The 20177-nt window shown below is 43.3% G+C and overlaps 1 long non-coding RNA gene across 1 annotated transcript; it reads left to right on the top strand.

Moving 5' to 3' along the window:
• Window positions 1-5423: 5423 nt before the first annotated feature.
• Window positions 5424-10014, top strand: LOC142784656 (uncharacterized). The gene is made up of 3 exons (XR_012888713.1): window positions 5424-5702; window positions 8143-8215; window positions 9782-10014. It is a non-coding gene; the product is annotated as an uncharacterized LOC142784656 (long non-coding RNA).
• Window positions 10015-20177: the final 10163 nt, after the last annotated feature.

The following is a 20177-nucleotide window of genomic DNA, read 5'->3' as shown; positions in this document are numbered from 1 at the left end:
CGATGGTTGCAACAGCAACACAGAATGCAACATGAAGTCAAACGGAAACGTTCATTGCTACTCAGGAAGCCATATAATATTGATATTAAAAGAGATGCCCAAAGTCGGCTGTAGACACGTATGTTTACGAAAGAGTACTAGGTGACGTCACACTAAGACTGTGGTTAAAACAGTCTCCGAATCATTACTGTACTCTTCAACATTGTTGCCTTCTGATAGCTGTATGAATTACGAAACCGCAAAAGGTTGCCGATAATATGTTTCGTGTCAAATTATCTATGAAAAAACCCTATCATATAATTACGCTCGATACTAAGAGATATAAGTCATGTCATAAAAAACAAGCGTACCGAGAATTTAGATGCTGCAAAACTGATAAAGGGGTAAAGGAAATCAGACGGATGATGGTTCAAAAAATAAAGATACGGAATTACCACATGTTTATGCATTCACGTTTGGTTGGTTTCGTTTGTATGGGAGGTTTAACTTCTGAACGCCACCATACAAATATGAGAGAAGCCGGCTACAGAAATTTCGGTCACCTGGGCTTCTTTAGCATGCCCCCAAATCTGAGTACTTGGGCCTACAGCATTTTAATCTCAATTGACAATGCAGCCTCCAACGCCGAAATATGATTCCGCAACCTGCGGGTGAGCAGCCGAATAGCTTAGCCACTAGACCATCATGGCGGGGTATGTATGCAGGTGTCACAAACATGAGTATATGTTCCTTTAGTGACATCTTGTGAATATTGAGCGAATGTGGCAAGCCTGGATCAACTTATGTTATAACAAATTATGAAGTCGCGACCAACACATTTCTGCGTGATAGAATGCCATGGTGGACTCGGTGCAAGTTAAGTTGGAGCACTAAAAGCTGGAAAAGAGCTCTTTGCCATTCTTTCGATAGCGATATAAATACGAGACGCTGTAGGAAAGGCTTCCAAAAATTTTGACTACATTTGGTCTTCAACGCGCACTCACGCCTAAGTACATGATTCACAATAATGTTCCGCTGTATCAAAGATGTCGTGGGCATGCAGAACACCGCAAACCCGCCAAAACAGTCGGTCACATAAGTCGACGAACAACAAAACAGCTTCCTCACTTCCTTTGTTTGAACGATGCTTTTCTTGGTTGTCTTATTTTGTTATAATTGCTTGCATGGGATGGTGATAATTTCGTCACCAAGGGCTCAGCCACAATGGCCACGAGATCGAGCAGAGTCGCCACCTGGCTGCCACTGGCCGAAGTGGCGAAGTGTGGATTGCTCCATGCGTCGTCTGCTAGCCACGTCGTGTTTTTATGTGCGCGTACGTCATGCACGTTCTTAAAGTCTGGTTTGTACAGTCACATCAGCACGAGTCTAACTGTTTATACGTACGCTAGAAACTACGCACAAAAGCATTTGGCTTTGCTCGGCTGATAACGCACTGTAATAAGATAGGCGAGTGCAACTTTCCACAGTGCTGTTTATTGTCGTCATATATCCTGAATTCACCAGAATAATTTCAGAGTGGGTGCCGCTTTCTGTTTTTAGCACATAGCAAAATGCTCTTTGCATCCTCCCAAACATGCGGACTATTAAGTGGTGTGTGAATGCAGTGTTTTATAGCGACTCGATTGTAAAAAAAAATGCTCTAGGCTGTTCACTAGCGCGTTGGTCGTAGGTGTACAACTACGGCACTGTAGTTTACCGATATTGTGAGGAGCCTTAGTTGGCTTTATCTGGCCATCGTACTACAGAGAAATATTCATCATCATCATCATCAGCCTGACTACGTCCACTGCAGGACAAAGGCCTCTCTCATGTTCCGCCAGTTAACCCGGTCCTGTGCTTGCTGCTGCCAATTTACACCCGCAAACTTCTTAATCTCATCTGCCCACCTAACCTTCTGTCTCCCCCTAACCCGCTTCCCTTCTCTGGGAATCCAGTCAGTTACCCTTAATGACCAGCGGTTATCCTGTCTACGCGCTACATGCCGTGCCCATGTCCATTTCTTTTCTTGATTTCAGCTATGACATCCTTAGTCCCCGTTTGTTCCCTAATCCACTCTGCTCTCTTCTTGTCTCTTAAGGTTACACCTACCATTTTTCTTTCCATTGCTCGCTGCGTCGTCCTCAATTTAAGCTGAACCCTCTTCGTAAGTCTCCAGGTTTTTGCTCCGTAGCTAAGTACCGGCAAGATACAGCTGTTATATACCTTCCTCTTGAGGGATAGTGGCAATCTACCTGTCATAATTTGAGAGTGCTTGCCGAATGTGCTCCACCCCATTCTTATTCTTCTAGTTACTTCAATCTCGTGGTTCGGCTCTGCGGTTATTACCTGCCCTAAGTAGACATAGTCTTTTACAACTTCAAGTGCACTATTACCTATCTCGAAGCGCTGCTCCTTGCCGAGGTTGTTGTACATTACTTTCGTTTTCTGCAGATTAATTTTAAGACCCACCTTTCTACTCTCCTTGTCTAACTCCGTAATCATGAGTTGCAATTTGTCCCCCGAGTTACTCAGCAATGCAATGTCATCGGTGAAGCGCAGGTGACTAAGGTATTCTCCATTGACTCTTATCCCTAACTGTTCCCATTCTAGGCTTCTGAAAACCTCCTGTAAGCACGCGGTAAATAGCATTGGGGAAATTGTGTCCCCCTGTCTTACACCCTTCTTGATTGGTATTCTGTTGCTTTCTTTATGAAGCACTATAGTAGCAGTTGATCCCCTGTAGGTTTCTTCCAGAATGTTTATATATACTTCATCTACGCCCTGATTCCGCAGTGTTTGCATGACGGATGATATTTCTACTGAATCAAACGCCTTCTCGTAATCTATGAAGGCTATGTATAGTGGTTGGTTATACTCTGAGCATTTCTCTATTACATGATTGATAGTATGAATGTGGTCAATTGTTGAGTAGCCTGTTGAAAATCCTGCTTGTTCCTTTGGTTGATTGAATTCTAATGTTTTCTTTACTCTGTTAGCAATTACCTTTGTAAATAGCTTGTATACTACAGAGAGCAAGCTGATCGGCCTGTAATTCTTCAAGTCCTTGTCATCTCCTTTCTTATGTATTAAGATGATGTTAGCGTTCTTCCAAGACTCTGGTACTCTTCCCATCAGGAGACACGTCGTAAACAGGGTGGCTAGTTTTTCTAACACAATCTGTCCTCCATCTTTCAGCAGATCTGATGTTACCTGATCCTCACCAGCAGCTTTGCCCCTTTGCATGCTCTCCAAAGTTTTTCTGACTTCTTCTATCATTACTGGTGGGGTCTAATCTGGGTTACTGCTAGTTCTTATAGTATTAATGTCGTGGTTGTCTCGGCTACTGTACAGATCTCTGTAAAACTCCTCCGCTATTTTAACTATCCTATCCATATTGGTAGTTATTAACCCTTCTTTGTCCCTTAGTGCATACATCCGACTTTTGCCTATCCCAAGTTTCCTCTTCAATGCTTTGACACTTCCTCCGTTTTTCAGAGCGTGTTCAATTCTCTCCATGTTATACCTTCTTACATCGCATACCTTACGTCTATTAATCAACTTCGAAAGCTCTGCCAGTTCTATTTTGTCTGTTGTACTTGACACTTTCATGATTTGACGCTTCCTAATTAGGTTCTTCGTTTCCTGGGAAAGCTTGCCAGTGTCCTGTCTGACTACCCTGCCTTCAACTTCCACTGCACACTCCGTAATGATACTCGTCAGATTATCATTCATTGTATCTATGCTAAGGTTGGTTTCCTCACTAAGAGCCGAGTACCTGTTCTGCAGCGACACTCTGAATTCCTAACTTTCCCTCTCAGTGCTAGCTGATTGATTGGCTTCTTGCGTATCAGTTTTTGTCGTTCCTTCCTCAAGTCTAGGCGAATTCGAGACCGTACCATTCTATGGTCACTGCATCGTACCTTGCCAACCACTTCCACATCCTGCGCGATTCCAGGGTGTGCAGTCATTATAAGGTCTATTTCGTTCTTATTTTCGCCATTAGGGCTCCTCCATGTCCACTTGCGGTTTTCTCGTTTTCGGTAGAAGGTATTCAAAATCCGTAAATTATTGCGTTCTGCGAATTCTACTAGTAGCTCTCCTCTGGCCTTTCTAGTGCCGATGCCATAATCTCCTACTGCCTGGTCTCCAGCCTGCTTCTTCCCTACTTTTGCATTAAAGTCGCCCATCACTATAGTATACTGTGTTTTTACCTTACTCACTGCCGATTCCACGTCTTCATAGAAGCTTTCAACTGAAGCGTCATCACGGCTGAATGTAGGCGCGTAAGCCTGTACTACCTTCATTTTGTATCTTTTATTCAGTTTAAGTACGATACCTACCACGATTTCATTAATGCTATAGTATTCCTCTATGTTGCCAGCGATGTTTCTGTGAATTAGGAGCCCCACTCCCAGTTCTCTTCTGTCTGCCAAGCCCCTGTAGCAAAGGACGTGCCCATTCTGTAGCACCGTATAGGCCTCATCTGTCCTCCTAACCTCACTGAGCCCTATTATATCCCATTTAACACCCTCTACACTCTAAGCCAAAAATGGCCGAAATGGGAGCAACGGCTGTTTTTACTCCTTCAGACCGACTGTTACTCTCAGAAAAGACCAAGCGGAACAAGATGGCTGACTTGTTCGAGAATGGGGGAGCAACTGTATTCATATTAAGTTTGTAAGGGAGCAACGGAAGGAGGAACCGCTGTAAATGCTCTCGTCACGCAACGGTTACTCCCCGGCAGGACACCGCACACAAATATGCATGCCGCCCACATTGATATTCATGGGCCAGATTATTGTTTGTTCTGTGTGCCAAACTTCACCAAACCAAAACAGTGATTTATTTTAGCATCCGTAGATAATAAGATAGCAGCGCTGGCTGAACACAGAAGGCCTGAGGATACAGTACGGCAAATACCTAACACACGCAGCAGCAGAATGGAGAGTTGGCACGTCAAAGCGGACCGAACGCCGAAACACGTGCAAAACAACGATAAAAATAGCCTAGACACGCCGTTCGTCCGCGAAGTAAGGGCGTCAAAGTCGATCAAGCACCGAAACACGTGCATAAGGAGCCCCCCCCCCCCGCCCAGATATATCGGAGAAGAAAAAAAAAAAAAGCGGACCCAGACGCGCTTCTCATCAGCCATACACTTAGTAGCACGCTTCACCGTGTAGTTTGAGGGCAGAATGACAAATCTGCGCCCTCTGCGCCCGCACGACAAGTGTGGCGCTAGCGTAGCAAACGATGCAAGTTACAAAGTAATTTTTATTCAGTGTTTATGTTGACTAGCACTGAATAAAAATTACACTAAACTTTTTATGTTTATTTATGGGTTTTAGTGTACCTCAGTTTTTTTTATAATTGTATTAGGAGAACACACTGAAATCATTGCGCTGACGCCTGTGCTGCCACTGCTCGACGTTTTTTTTTTTCGGCGCAACTAGGTTCGCGTTCGCACTACTCATAATCATTTGGTCTGTAGTCGGCGAGCACATGGACGTGCGGGCTTGTGAGCTATGTTTTGATCGTGTGTGTGTGTCGCAGATTTGCGTTTCTACTTATTCGTGATGAAGGTTAGTGTATATTTATCTTTATGGAGCGCGAAGCAGTTGTGGATTTTGCTGCCGGGTGGAACAAACACATCGTAAACACGTCTTCAGCTATCTGCAAGCCTGTTCGCTCGTCGGACAAAGGACTGTGCATGCATCAGCGCGCAGGTGAGTGGCATTTCCAGCAACATATAATGCTCTTACAATACATTGTTGAGTGGTTGCGCTATTGAAAGAGAAATGATTTGCTCTTATTCACCGTATCCATTGCTAGCCGTATCGGACTAAATTACCTCTATTACCGCCTGCATACCCTCTTGCTTCCCCTGTCACCACTGCAGTGCCAGTGTACTTTTGCAGTTAAAAGTTCATTTCCGCAACACTACCTCGCTTGAAAAAACATTGGGGCGGGGTTGTAGCTGCATTCATACTGGCACTTTTCTACCATTGGCTTTATGTAATGTTAACGGCTGAGTGTTGGGGCCTTGGGCCGCATTTTTTAGAGCTGTAAAGTGTATGTAAATCAGTAAGTGAACAAATCATTGTCGCATCACTTCACTGGCATAGCCAGGCGGTTGCGCACAGAATTTTTTTAGGCCGGGCGTAGGGAGCCCAAATTGACGACCATATTCGCTTGCCCGGCCTATTCAGATGAGCGGACCAGCCCCCCCCTCCCCGCACGCCTAAAAAAAAAAATCTGCCCACATCACTGCGTCACTTGCTTCACCTCTGCGCTGAACGTACTATTTTATAAGCGCACCATCAAGCGAGCAGTTTACATATTGACAGAACAATTGGAGGAGGAATGACCCAAATCTTTCAGATTTCTTTAGAGATGCAAAACCTTAGCAAAACTGAATATTGTAAAAGACAATCATAAATGCTGTATGTTCTCGTTAGCGTTGTCATTATTCTGCATCATGAAATCTTTATGCGCTGTGAAAACTTGGCATGCCGTTGACGTCACATATCGACGTTAATACCAATCGACGAAAATTTCGACAACCTCAATAACACCGCTCGGCCATGCTAGGTTTGATCATAGAAAGTAAGGGTACCAACGGAGAGACAGTTCGCAACATTGAAGCCAGAGTGTCTAACACGATGCGCCTCATTAGGCGCATTACCAATAAACACAAAGGCATGAAAGAGGCCAGCATCATCCGTTTGATCCAAGCGTTTGTTTTAACTCACATCACCTATACGGCGGCGTACCACCGATGGTTCACCGCGGAAAAGTCAAAACTCAACAGCCTAATTAGGAAAATTTACAAACAAGCGCTAGGTGTGCCTCAAAACACCAGCACCGAACTACTCCTTCAACTTGGTTTACACAATACCCTTGAGGAACTTATTGAGGCGCAACAAATCTCCCAATTCGAGCGTTTAGCCAAGACTAAGCCAGGCCGCCAGATTCTATGTAATCTCGGTATTACTTACCACACTCAACACGGAGACAAACACGACATACCACGCCCTATCCGTGCTAAGCTAACAGTACCACCCATACCAAGAAACATGCACCTTGAACACAACAAGGGCAGACGTGTCAGTAGAGCCAGGACCATGTCAAAGATGTTTGGGCGCAACCATGAGGCAGTCTTTGTCGACGCAGCACGCTACCAGGAACGTCATCACTTCGTGGCTGCTGTCGTAGACCACACACAACAGTGCAAAAGCAGCGCGTCAATCATCACACGGAACGTAGAAACGGCAGAGGAAGTGGCTATCGCGATGGCCATAGCCCACACTAACGCCTCATGCGTAATCAGCGACTCGCAGACAGCCGTTCGAAACTACGCCAGCGGCAGAATCTCCCCCGAGGCATTGCGGATTCTTAATACAGGCAAAATTCACGAGGTGGACGAATACGTACACATCTTGTGGTTCCCTGCCCACACACCACTAGGTAACGCGGAGGCCAATCCGAATGAAGTGGCGCACAACGTGGCTCGAGGTCTTACGTTCCGAGTCACGTCAAACGAAGCGACCACCCAAACGGACCTTTCTGCGCCGGTGTGGGAATGGGACGATCGGCTCACTAAATTTAATGACATAATTCAACACTATCGACTGCAAAGGCGGGAGTACCCTGCGCCTCACTCCAAGCTAAATCGGGCCCAGTCCGTTCAGTGGCGACAGCTACAAACACGCACATACACGAACCCTGTAATCATGCACCACATATATCCTGACGTCTATAGATCTAATCTATGCCAGTACTGTACCACCAGAGCCACTCTCGAACATATCCTATGGGAATGTCCAGCATTAGTCAGAAATTCTGGGGTCGCGGCCTCCAATGAAGACCTTCGGGCGCGTTGGCGGACTGCGCTGCTCAGTTCGGGTCTGGACAAGCAACTTTGGGCAATCCAGCAGGCCAAGGAAGCTGCCGGGAGACACGGTCTCTCCGTTGGCCCCTAGGTGGGAGCCCATCCCAGCAATCTGCCGGAAATTAATAAAGTCTCTCTCTCTCTCTCTCAATAACACCGTTTGGGATTTGCCGCATGCACATAATTAGGCTGATTCCCACTTGGCTGTTCTTAACCTGACTTCACTGCTGCCAAATGAAACAATATTTGATGCATGTCTTTTACTTTTTTTTCAGGGATATGACACAAATTTGGTTATACTGCAGATGCTCCCAACGATGCTAAAGTACAGAAAGCAAGTGAATTTTGGTAAGTGCAGACTTTTTGTACTACGTATATGAAAGCATCGCTTTTTAGGAGCAAACTGTGCATGTGTTGGCCAGAGAATAGTTCATCATGCCACATGGTTACACTGGCATTGACAATTCGACATGGCTCCGCTGGCCCGTGTGTGTGCTCACACTGTTACCGTTAAGATAAAATGTTTATGTTTTCATTGCAGGGATTGCTGTTTGTACTAAAAAGCCAACTGCCAAGATTTGTTTACGCTGGTACACCTAAAAGTATGCTTTCCCTATTTACATGGATTTTGGCTTGCACAAAGCATAACACTTGGGCCTAGATTCACAAAGCTGTCCATGCGCAGGCCTTCATAACAGCGTTTCTTGACTTGCCTTTACCCTGTTTTCTGCAGATGTTTCGTGGGTTTAAAAGTGCCACAGCATGTTGACCTCCCCCACTCTGAAATATTCGCGTTCAAAGTTCCGCAAGAGTGGGCTTAACTTTCTTGTGCACCTCTTTGCTAGTCCAAGATACTGAAGTGTTATGCTCTTACTAGAGGTGGCAGTGTTTCTAATGTTTGTATTTCCATCACATTGACGAAGTATGCGATCTTGGCTTGACTGGTAGCACATCCTCAACAAATGTCTTTGTGGCACATGTAGAAGGCAGTACAAAATAAATGGGCAGACATTCACACCGGGAGCTAACTTCTAATAATGCTTTTTTTTGGAAACCACGATGTGCTTATTCCAATTTGTCTAACAAGCAGTAACCTGTTTGGCTGTGAACCAACAAGACGTTGAACTAATAGAAGCATCACATCTTGTTGCTCTCAAATATATATGTATTGGCAAGCTATCTGTGACACTGTCAAACAAAGAATCAGAATATCTGTGCATGCCTTAAGATATATTGCTTCCTCGACAACCGAGTGAACAAATGCACCCTAGTTTACTAAATTTAAAGCATTTTTTCAAGGTAGCACGGTCTACATTTTTTGTCTATAGTTTTGTCCAGCCGTTTGCGTCAGGTACAAAGAAATATACTGAAGATTATCATGTAGCCTCTGCAAATGGTTGCTTTCAAGCAGGCTTTGCATGCTTGGCTTGTGCCTACAGGTATTGCAAAATTCAAGACGCAGCAGCGTATGATAGAACAGTAGAATCGAGAGCATCTATGTGCACGAGCTAAATAAGTATTTTAACATGAGCGGACAGTACGTGTTATTTGCCACACACATGACCTCACTTAGAATGCCCATTGGTGAATGGGCTCATAGAAATGTCACTCAGCTGTGTATAGGAAACAAGTTAGCTGAACCTAAGGGTATCTTTAACTGCTACAAATATGCCTTGTTGAGGTGCTGCACATTTTCTTCCAGAATATTGCTGTCTGAAACATCATGTGAAGAGCGTCTATCACATCAGCATTTATATGGCTTGCCAAGTAACGTTTGGCCGAACCTTCCTTTTTTTCACATTTCGTTTTGCAGTAGACATCCTAGAATGTAAGCGCTGCTGCAGTGTGTGTGACTCATTGTTATGAAATGATTCTGGCATGTTTAACCTCACACTTCTATTTTTTTTCTTGCAGCAATGAGATGCTTCACATATGCCTGCAGTGACGTTCCGCTGCGCTAGCCTGATGGAAACACCAGCTGCGAAACTTGAGTTCTTCAGAATTGGAGAAGTTGCCCTTCTCTCACCAATGATGACACAGACTGCCCTATGCTAGAAATTCAAGATTGTTTTTCCACGGATGACGCAGAAAACTTTTGATGTATTATGGTGTTTGTTTAGTGCTGGCTGTGGTGTGGCAAAGTCTACTTTCACGTGTGGTCACACGTCGCCTCATAAAAAGAACAATAAAGCATTTATTTTCCTTTCAATATTGTCCACTTTTTGTGTTAGAAGCACCCAAGCAGTGCTCTCCCAAGGAGCTCTCGCCATGTGTTAAGCGTGTGACAAGCATACTCGAGATAAATACTCATTTCCCCAAGGAGTAACTGGAAGCATGTGCAGTTAGTTTTCAGAGAGTAACTGCGAACACGTGGGAGGAACGGTAAAGAGTAACTGTTGCTCTTAGAAGAGCAACTGGTGGGAGTAATGGTTGGTCAGCAGGGAGCAACTGGTGGGAGTAACTGTTGGTCTGCAGGGAGGAACTGGAGGGAGTAACTGTTCATCCCCCGAAGGAGGAACTGAAAGGAGAGCAACGGTTCCTCCCTCTGCAGTTACTCCTTTTAGGAGAGTAATGGGAGTGGCAATGCAATTGCTCCCTGAAAGGAGCAACCCCTATACCCCTGTTGCTCCGTTTTGGCTTAGAGTGTAGCTCCTCGAATAGTACAGCTAGACTTCCCTCACTAGATAAGGTTCTAGCGTTAAACGTTGCCAAGTTTAGGTTCCAATGACAGAGAAATATTACTATCACATAAACTGGAACACGTCGGTTCTTGAACTGTACTTAAAGCAGAGTTACCTTGAGGACCCATGTGCTGGATTTAAGAGAGCTCTAAGGAGCCCAGACGTTGAAAAGTAATTCAGACGGCGTGTAATATATATAACGTCATAAGATTGCACTGAAAATTTTGTTTTTTCACATTGTATACAGCGTTCGTGTGGCAGTGTTATTGACCAATGGAAGGCAGTGATCATTTTTTACTTGAAGAACAAAAAAAATGCGTGTCCCATTAACCAGGGCTTTGTTGTTGCATTCTCAAGCACGTATTCTATCGATGAATGCTTTCTTCTGGACTTTCATATAGAATTTCTTGATATTCTTACTGATTCAAGACCATATGCGTACACGTGGTAAACGCAGTGATGCGTAAGTGCCCTCCGCCACTATTTCTGAGAAGACTTATCGACTGTGCCGCGTTTCATGGTGAACAAAATCAGAGAAAAGAAATCATGAGCGTATACGGAGCAAACAGTGGTACTGAAATAATCGCACAGATATGCAGGCTTTCTAAGGTCCTTATTTCTCTCTTTTTTGTAGTTTTCAGATGACAAAGATGTAAATAAGTAGTTCAGTGACACTACAGCAGCGCTTAACAGGTGGAACACAAGCTAACCACGTGCAAGGAACACAGCAAAGCCGTGATTTAGTGCAAGAGCGTGAGGAAAGTCACCCTGGGCGAGCATCTTCATGAAAGGCAGAATGCACCTTACTCGCGAGTAATGTTATTGTTGCATAGTTGTCGTGCAGCGATTCAGTAGATAAGAGCGCAGATATTAACAGTAAACTGTAGTCAACGCATTTTATTCGCCGACAATCGGGTCAGACCGCACGCAATGAAGCCCTGCAGTGCGTATTTTTACACGCACCGCTGACCACCTATCCGCATTTTCGCGGGACGGTGCTGTTACCTATAGCCCGATCTCACCGCGAATTCACCAGAACCAAGCCGACGCTCAATAGGGCTGTTGTGCCGTATTAGGCAATATGCTGTGGTTCCACCACGAGCTACGGTGTCGAATGGGAGCGCGAAGGTGTCAATCTCGTTTAAAAAGACCCGAGAACTCTGACACTGAAAGAACCAGCTTATTCCTCCTGTGGGTTTGTATACAGCATTGCTTGCCATGACTGCTCTCGTTTCCTTGTTTTCGCGCCGCACTCCGCCGCGACCTCGTTTCCCGATGCTGATTTCTTGGGGAGATCTCCAGTAGGAAAAAAAAAAAAAACTCTTGACCCCTGGTGATCGTTCTGGCAGGCTGATTTCACCGCTGAAGCACGCACTCTTCTCTCTACTGGTACTACGTCGGCTTCATGTGTTTCGCAGAGGCCCGAGATTGTGGGCCGTCACGTTTCCAGGGACACAGTCACGCCACGATGGTACCTTAGGAAGGCTGCTTATGTTTCTCCTTCGATATGTGAGATTGTTCGCTTGCGGCCGTGTGGGAAGCAGCGCAGAAATGTAGCAGATAAAACTAAAAAAAGACCTGTAAGTAAAGTAGTGGTGCATAATGCGAGTAAGCAGATTCCATAAAAATAAACACAAAGCGATTCAACCAGTGTACTTACATGTTCTCTACACCCCTTAAAAAAAGAGCGCAACAAAGCTTTAGGAAACATAAAAAAGATTTAAAAGAAAACAGCCATTTAGAATGCCATCTTTTTTCTGTGAGCGTAGAAACTTATGAATGCAACTAGGGCGACAAGCTTGCTGCGTCATTTACAAGGTTCTTTCGTTGACGGTAATCCTTAATAGAGGCTCCTTATAAGCTGCCGCTTAAAACTCACCAAAATTTTCGTTGTATGCCAGTTTGCTTTTTTTTTTCATTTCTAGCAAGTTTCTAGCAAGTAGGAAATATAGCGATTACCTTTTGACAGTGACGTGTGCCTTCACGGTGAACAGAGGCCCACGATGCGTTCCCTTTTTCTAGGCGATAAGGCTAAATTACCACCAAAGAAAACAATTTTTCTCGTATTGGAAACAAACTTTTTCACAATACCAATACCAGCCCGCCAATATCGAGAATGTGATTGGTGAAAGCGTATAAATCTGTGCTTGCTTGAGCCGGCTTCTCTTTAAACTTGTAAATTATAAAATCAGCATAGAATAATTTTGATTTGTAAAAGTAACACAATGCAGAGATGGTGACAATAATGACGTGAACCGCGTGCTGCGTACCCCCTAAAACTCTTTCCGCCAGTCACTTGGGACACATCATAATGTGGCTAGTAGTATACGGTTGTGAGCCACATGTGGTTATTCCCATATGTCAGCCTAGAAATCAGTTCACTTTGAACATTTTGAAGGACCCCAAAACCCACCAGAGTTCAAAAATACGTTGTGGTGTTGCAGTCAAGCAAGGGACTGCAACGAACGCGTCGGCGTGATACTTTTTTTTAAATGACGCCATATTAATACAGTCACATCCGACCGATCATTCAATAAACACTGTCGCTTATTTTGCTCTCGCTATAGCTGTATTCTGCTTGCAAGCTCGTCTCGTGGTGGTCAATTGTAATCCTCCTTGCGTGCGAGTAAAAAGAACGGCCAAAGCGCTCACCTGAGAGCAGTCGAAAAGCTGTTGTCGAATAGCACAGTCAGGTGGAAAACAAGATATTTTCCAGGAATCAAACAGGAACATATCGCAGGGTTGAGCAGTTATCGCGGTATACAAGAGTGTCGTTATATTATCTTAGGGATAGTTTTGAGTATATGTATTTCTACTTTTAGATACATTTCCACCAGATATTTTATTTCGGTAGCCAGATACCTTTAAGGTGTATCGGTTGTATCTCTTTACTGCGAACGACACTGGCATGCCATCACTTCTCGTCGGAAACGAGCTGGTTTGTTCAAAAGAGTAGCATGGACTCCTGGTTGAGTTGGCAACTCATCGTAATGCTGGCACACGAATAAAAAACGATAGCACAGAGATAAGCATAAAAACAGAGCGCTTATGGGGGAAAAAACTTTTGTGCTACGCGAAGCAAGACTACGCCGCTGGGCACCACACGCAAAGAACGGCCTGTGTGGTAAAGCGCCTGACGCCGAGACTACAAAATCACAGGGGCAGTCTTGCTCTGCAGACGACAGTCGAAGTCGTCCGAGGCAGGCGATGCACTTCTACTTTTCTCCAGCGGCAAGTCAATTCAGGAACCTTGTGATGAGGCCAATGTAGTGCTGTACGAATGCAACCTATTTGGGCAAATGTGAACACCCGCTGTTGCTTAAGAGAAGTTAACGCAGCAACCTTCAAAGCGATAGAGATCGTGCGTTTATAATAAATCTATTTTTTGCTAATTCTTTGCTGTTAGTTAAATAGGTATTGGAGACATATGGGTCTTTAAGGTTTCATTTCGGTGAACAATTATTCGCAGCACCATGCTGCGCTTCACTGATGTCTTTGCGAATCGTCAGTATTCTCTAAATCCAAAAGCTATTGTTGTATTTGTATTATTTACCTGGATTCTTGTATGTGTATTAGCAAATGCTTTTTTGCTTTTTCAAAATTATTTTTGAAAGATGCTTATAGGCCGAACACAAATGTATTTCAGTATATGTATTTAGAGCGTCCAGTGCTTGTATTTTCGAATCTGTTTCGCTAAATAATTTTCCAACTACCCGTACCCAGCCCTCACACGACATACCACGTAGAATTAGGATAGATGTAGAAAATTTCTGCATTTCATTCCGACATCCAATTGTGTTGAACAACACCTCCATTTCCCCTCTATTCAAGTGTTAATATCAAATTAGGCAAGATGTCGTGTTCGAAGATCTCAATGTCGATTTTTGCAACTCTTCTTTCGATGAGGTCGTGTCACAGTGAAACCTGATTAGAATTTTCGCACTTAATTTAAAACTAGTGAGTAGCTTCCCTTCACAGCAACCAAAATGTAAGCGCCCTTTTAAAGATAAAAAAAAGAAATCGTACAATTTTCTTTTCAGCATTATGCATACATGACATGACTCGCTATGATGTGCTTGCATGACATATTCCAATATTAAATGTAACAAGCACGCCACGCTAGCACAATAATAGCCGGTATTCTTAAATATATTAAGGGGTATGTGTTGCTGCTCCCCTTTCAGTAATTGTGAGTAAGCCGTGATGACAGTATACGGACCATGACATTTTCCTTGCGTCATTCTTATGAGTTCCCAAGAAACTTAGGCATTAAACGTTTTTATTTTCTTTGTTCACTACGTGCGTACTTCAGGTAATGCTAATTATATTGCCATGCCTGAAGGTTAACATACATATCTCCTAAAGAATAGTACGAACAAAATATCAGTAGAGGAAGCGCATATATTGCATTACTTTTATTTGTGGTGTAATTTAAATTGAAAATGATTATTCTAATTATATTAGTAGATTGTAAAGGGGCGTAAGTTGCAGAGGTTTCCATAATCATAAACCTACGCTTTCCATATTGCACATTGATATCTTAACCAGGGACAAACGATATATTGTTACCGTCTAAGGTAGGCGTACGAAAATTCACTCACCTAATGCAGTCCCAATGTATTGGATCTAGAGCTTTACGCCATCATGAGTACTGAGCACAATAACATATTCATAGGTTGCTACAATGCAAGAAATTGGTATGACCCCTCTTAATATGGTTTGTTAAAATAAATAAACATTTTGTTGTTATATGATTGTATAGCCATTTACGTTTATTATTTGTATCGCACAAACAGATAGTATACTTTCACGGGACCTTGCGAAACTACACTTTCGGACACGACGGAAGATCTATAAAGGAAAATGAGAAAATTGTCATTTAGGCTGGCATTGCTGGGTTTCACCATGATCAAGTAAATGAGCATACAACTTTCACTGAGAATATTTTACGAGCAGCTTATATTTGTGATTATCATTATTGAAAAGTAACTTTCAAGATGCAGGCGGTCATTCTTAGTGTTCTTAAATAACTGAAAGCAATATCATGGCTGACTGTACCCTAATATGCAGAAGATGTAAGCATGAAATGTCCACCGGTGAAGCAGATTGGTTGGAGAATATGCTAACCCAAATCGTGCGCATGTTCGCAAGAGCACAATCCCCAAACTTCACCACTTCGCGATGTGCACTCATCTATAAAAATGCAGTTTTTTGCCGCCACTCTGCGAGTTATATGTCTTGAGCTATGACTGTGGGCTAGTTTATATGGCCTATTCGGTCAACGTGGCTCCAATACAGCAAACTGGTGCGCTGCTGCACCATGGCGCCATCTCTCTAACTGTACGGCAATTTAAGACGTAAAATTGTGGTTTCCGCTCGGGTCTGCATTCAAAAACCTTGACAGCTTGCCCACCACAGCGGTTTTGTTGCCTTTCTCTATTAGCGAAAACTTTTCAGTAAGAATAACGAATCCCGCCATTCACATATACCAATGAAGGGTCTGCGCCAACTGTGGCTATTATGCCAAGTGCTTGCCTGTAGGTTGGGTGTATAGAGGCCGTGGCGGCGGTATTTTTGATGAAGGCGGGGATGCTCCAGGCCAATTTGTTTATGTTCAACTGGACGTTCAAGAATACCATGAGGTCGAAGTTTGAGCAACCCACTACGCCGTTTCGCATAATCATATCGCAGCTTGGGACGTTCAACCCCATTAATTGTTCTCTTCATGAGAACAATGTCGACATGTACATCTCTCAGGAATTTCTGACTCAGTTTACCGAACTGAAAATATTTGGATGGTCTCGCAATTCTTAAAAGTGTATCTTGTACAATAGAGCGGTAATTACTATTGTTCACTTATGACCGTGCGATGTTTTTACGATACGTCAATCACTCATTTTACGTACAACCGTCGGAAGAACTGGCTACGAGAATGCTGAGCAGTAGCAGGACAATTTAATTCACTTTATCGAATGAATCAAAACCTAAACTTAAAAGTAAGCCAGACGGTTCATACCTTTCAGCTGCAACGTCATTCTAACGGCCGCTCATGAGGCAGCAGCGAATGGGTCTATATAAGGTGTTGCCTTTCCGTTCCATTATGTTTGTTAACGTACGTCCTGCGTCACATTGACATATTTGTTCTGACTAATTTCGATAGAATGAGCGCAAATAATTTCATATTACTCTTGCATATTTAGATCTACGAATATCAGTTTCGGACCTATACCCAGTGGCAAAAATATTTGGCTCCGCATTAAAACTATCAGTACATTCCATATTTGCTTCTGGTGTTCAAAACTTGCGCCTTCGGTTGTGCGATCACTGTACAGGCTATGTACAAGCCAAAAAGTTTGTTACTATGATGCACAATTGCACAGCTGTATGCGCCGCTAGTACGACAGACAATGAGTAATATATCATTATACCACTATGAAGGTGAGTGTCTAGCAGGTGCAATGCATCACTGACATGTAGCTCCGGCCCGCCACGATAGATTCCAATTATTGTTTATGGCTAAAATGTAGCTGTTCATGCTAATACTTTTTAACCCAGCCTCCCCCATTATTGTTTTGATTAATTGTTCACTGGGCTCTAGCATGGTACAAGTGGTCGATTTCTGTAATTTAAATGAAACTCGTTGAAGAAAATGCTTGGAACGTTTCATTCATACTTCTGAAATAGGCAGAAATTTTCCAAGGTGCGTAGGTAGGGGGGGGAGGGGGCACGACAAAAATTTCCACAAGAAAATTTTGGAGGAGGGGGTAGGGCAAGGGCCTCGTGTGCCACCGCCTGCCTACACTACTGACTTGATGACTATCTACGTTCTACAATAATATCGCCTCCTCTTGGCCTTGTACTAATATTTCATAATACTAGCTCCCTCTTACTGTATAAACACTAATATTAAGATGTGACGTATTGTGCTGTGATATTTGCTCAACATCGCGATTTTGATGACATTGCACATTGCTCGAGCAAAACTTGACTTCATGTTGCCTGATTTTGAGGACACAACGACCCTTGTCAAGTTGGCGTCTGTTTTCGAAAGACAATAAATGGTACTAAATGTACAAATAAAGATATTTCGTATTGTACAAGTGTGTCTGGCTTCATAGTTGGCAAGGCAGCAGAAATAATGAACGAACAAACATTCACAACAATATTAAAGGAAGAGAAGTGCTTTATTAAAGGATGGGGGCTTCTTATAAAAGCAAAACATGATAAAGTTCATATGGCCTTTCTGTGTCTGAGGCAGTCTGTCACGTTTTTTATATTATTTTAGTGTGAAAACCCGTGTGGAAATGTCTCTTTTTTTCGAAGAGCTCTGTACCCTGCCGCTACTAGTGAGCGACGATAAACGCCGATGCGGAGATGGACTCCATGCAAACCAGTGGCGAGGTCGCAATCAACTTCGACGAATAGATGGAACTGCCCTATACGAGATATTGCCTTTCCTGTAATATGCCACGACATCGCAGCACCATCAGCTGACAACAATTTTACTTACCAGTTGTGTTTGGAAAGCAAGTTTCTTGCTGACGACCGTATGAACGTGCAAGTTTATGAAGAGCCAGAACTTGCTCATGGTATCTGACTATTTGTAGAACATCCTGACTGGCTAAGTTATTGCAGCACGGAAGGAAGTTGAAGAGCTAGCTCACCGCAGTCAACACCTAATTCGCATGGACGCTGCAAAGACTGATTCGTCTAAGAGGGTTTCTCGACCGCAGCTCTAACTCAATCGTTTATTTTCGTTAATGAGTATCTGGGAAGATAAAGATCGCAGGATTTCAAAACTTTTACGGTTTTTATGGTAACTGGAAATGATGAGTATTCCCGACGTTTAAGAATAATCTCCAAGCAAGTCCCTGAATCATTTCAGAAAAACACAGCCAATGTTCCAATGAAAGACACTTTGTCACTTTGCAGTGAAAAGAAGATTGCAAGCACCTTTTCACTGATCGGTCACAATCGTCACAATGTCGTCAACCGTCTGCGGGAGCTTGTGAACAGACTACTCCAAGAAGGCGGCTTGCTTGACCGCTACGATAGAATTGTACAACAGCATATGTTGCATGGTCATACAGAAGTTGTGCAGTTGGATGTTGTTGATTACCATCCGGTTTATTACATGCCATACCAGTAGGTCCTAAAACAAGAGTCACTGACCACCAAACTCAGGGTTCTGTTCGACGCATCATCCCATGCACCGGGCCCCCTTTCACTCAACGATTGGCTGAAAAAAAAAGATAACATCAATTCAGAGCTACCGCTTTTGCTTCTTTATTTTCGAATCACCCCGAACTCAGACAGCAAAAAAAGTGTCCCTGCAGATTGAAATACAAGAGCCAGATAGGGACTGCATTCAATTTATTTCATTCTACCGGACTCCTGAACACAAGACAATGATGTTTGAATGAGCCTTCTATGCCTGAGTCTGCCTCCCGCGTGTTTTAATATTAATATCAAAACGTGCATGAGAGGTCATAAGACATGCATCAATTTTAGGGGCTCAGAAAAAGATTTTTTCAGCAAATGCGGCATTTTGGGACTAATAATAAATTGTCAAAAATATAAAAAAAATGCTAGAGTTTCAAAGCTTGACACTCGAGAAAGTAAATTGTTCTGGGAATAATAGTGGCTTTTTACGTTTGTGCACTAAATATGTTAGACAAAAATTTCATTTTCCACGCATGAGGGTTTGCGTAGCCGTGCACAGGATATGTAAGGCCATAAATATGTGCTTTGGATGCTTCGAAACCGCTCATTTGCGTGACGATTTCACTCCCGCGTCGCATAGAAATGGAGTCTCCATGGTTACTTTGAAAAAACTTGAGAAAATTTGGGCGTCGCTCATTTCGAAGCCCGTGAGTGCCGAAATATTGCAGTGCATGGCGGGCGTTTCTCGTTCGAGCTTTACGCACTATCACGGGTGGCGAAGCTAACCGGCGGATGGTGCTGCAACAGGTGAGCAACAGCGTTATATATATCCCAGGGAATCATGAAGGCTCCCACAATGCCAGTGATTAATGGGACGTGCCTCGTCGAAAGCAGGCAGCCATACTTAATGCTAACTTGTGTGTCATGTCATTTAAAAGTGAAAAAGATTGGGTGGTTGTGACATAATTAATTACATGCAGGGTCAATGGAAGTATCATGATGCCAAGCTGTCACGTCTAATAGCTTGCCGGATGCTAGAATTTTTGTTTTGCGGGACCAAAAGATTTGAAGGGATTACAATAACACCCGCTACAACTACGTGCGTTGCTAGAGTCACCTGCATTGTTGGTGTTATGAAGAAACTATTGATTAATTCCTATAATGCAAGCTTAGGTTGTCAACGAGGAAAATCTAATGACGTTGTGCACATTCGCAGAGATTGTCAGAAATGAAAGCTGTGTCGCTTGCTATTTTGGTAAGCAGTTCAGACATAAGGGTGATCTTCAAAACATTTTTTTCACAAATATCAACCCATGATATTTTCTCAACTTTGGCTTTTATTTAAGCCTGTAAAAGATTTTTTTTTAACTAAGATGTCCTAAAGTGTAATGAAGGGGACTCTCATGCTCTGTAGACTAACGAAAAGAGATATAGTTCCCGCATTACACTTTAATCAAACCAGCAGA

Source organism: Rhipicephalus microplus, unplaced genomic scaffold (genome assembly GCF_043290135.1).
Source record: "Rhipicephalus microplus isolate Deutch F79 unplaced genomic scaffold, USDA_Rmic scaffold_15, whole genome shotgun sequence".
NCBI classification, from domain to species: Eukaryota; Metazoa; Arthropoda; class Arachnida; order Ixodida; family Ixodidae; genus Rhipicephalus; species Rhipicephalus microplus.
Note: the sequence above shows the minus strand (reverse complement) of the source record. Positions and strands in the feature narration are given on the sequence as shown.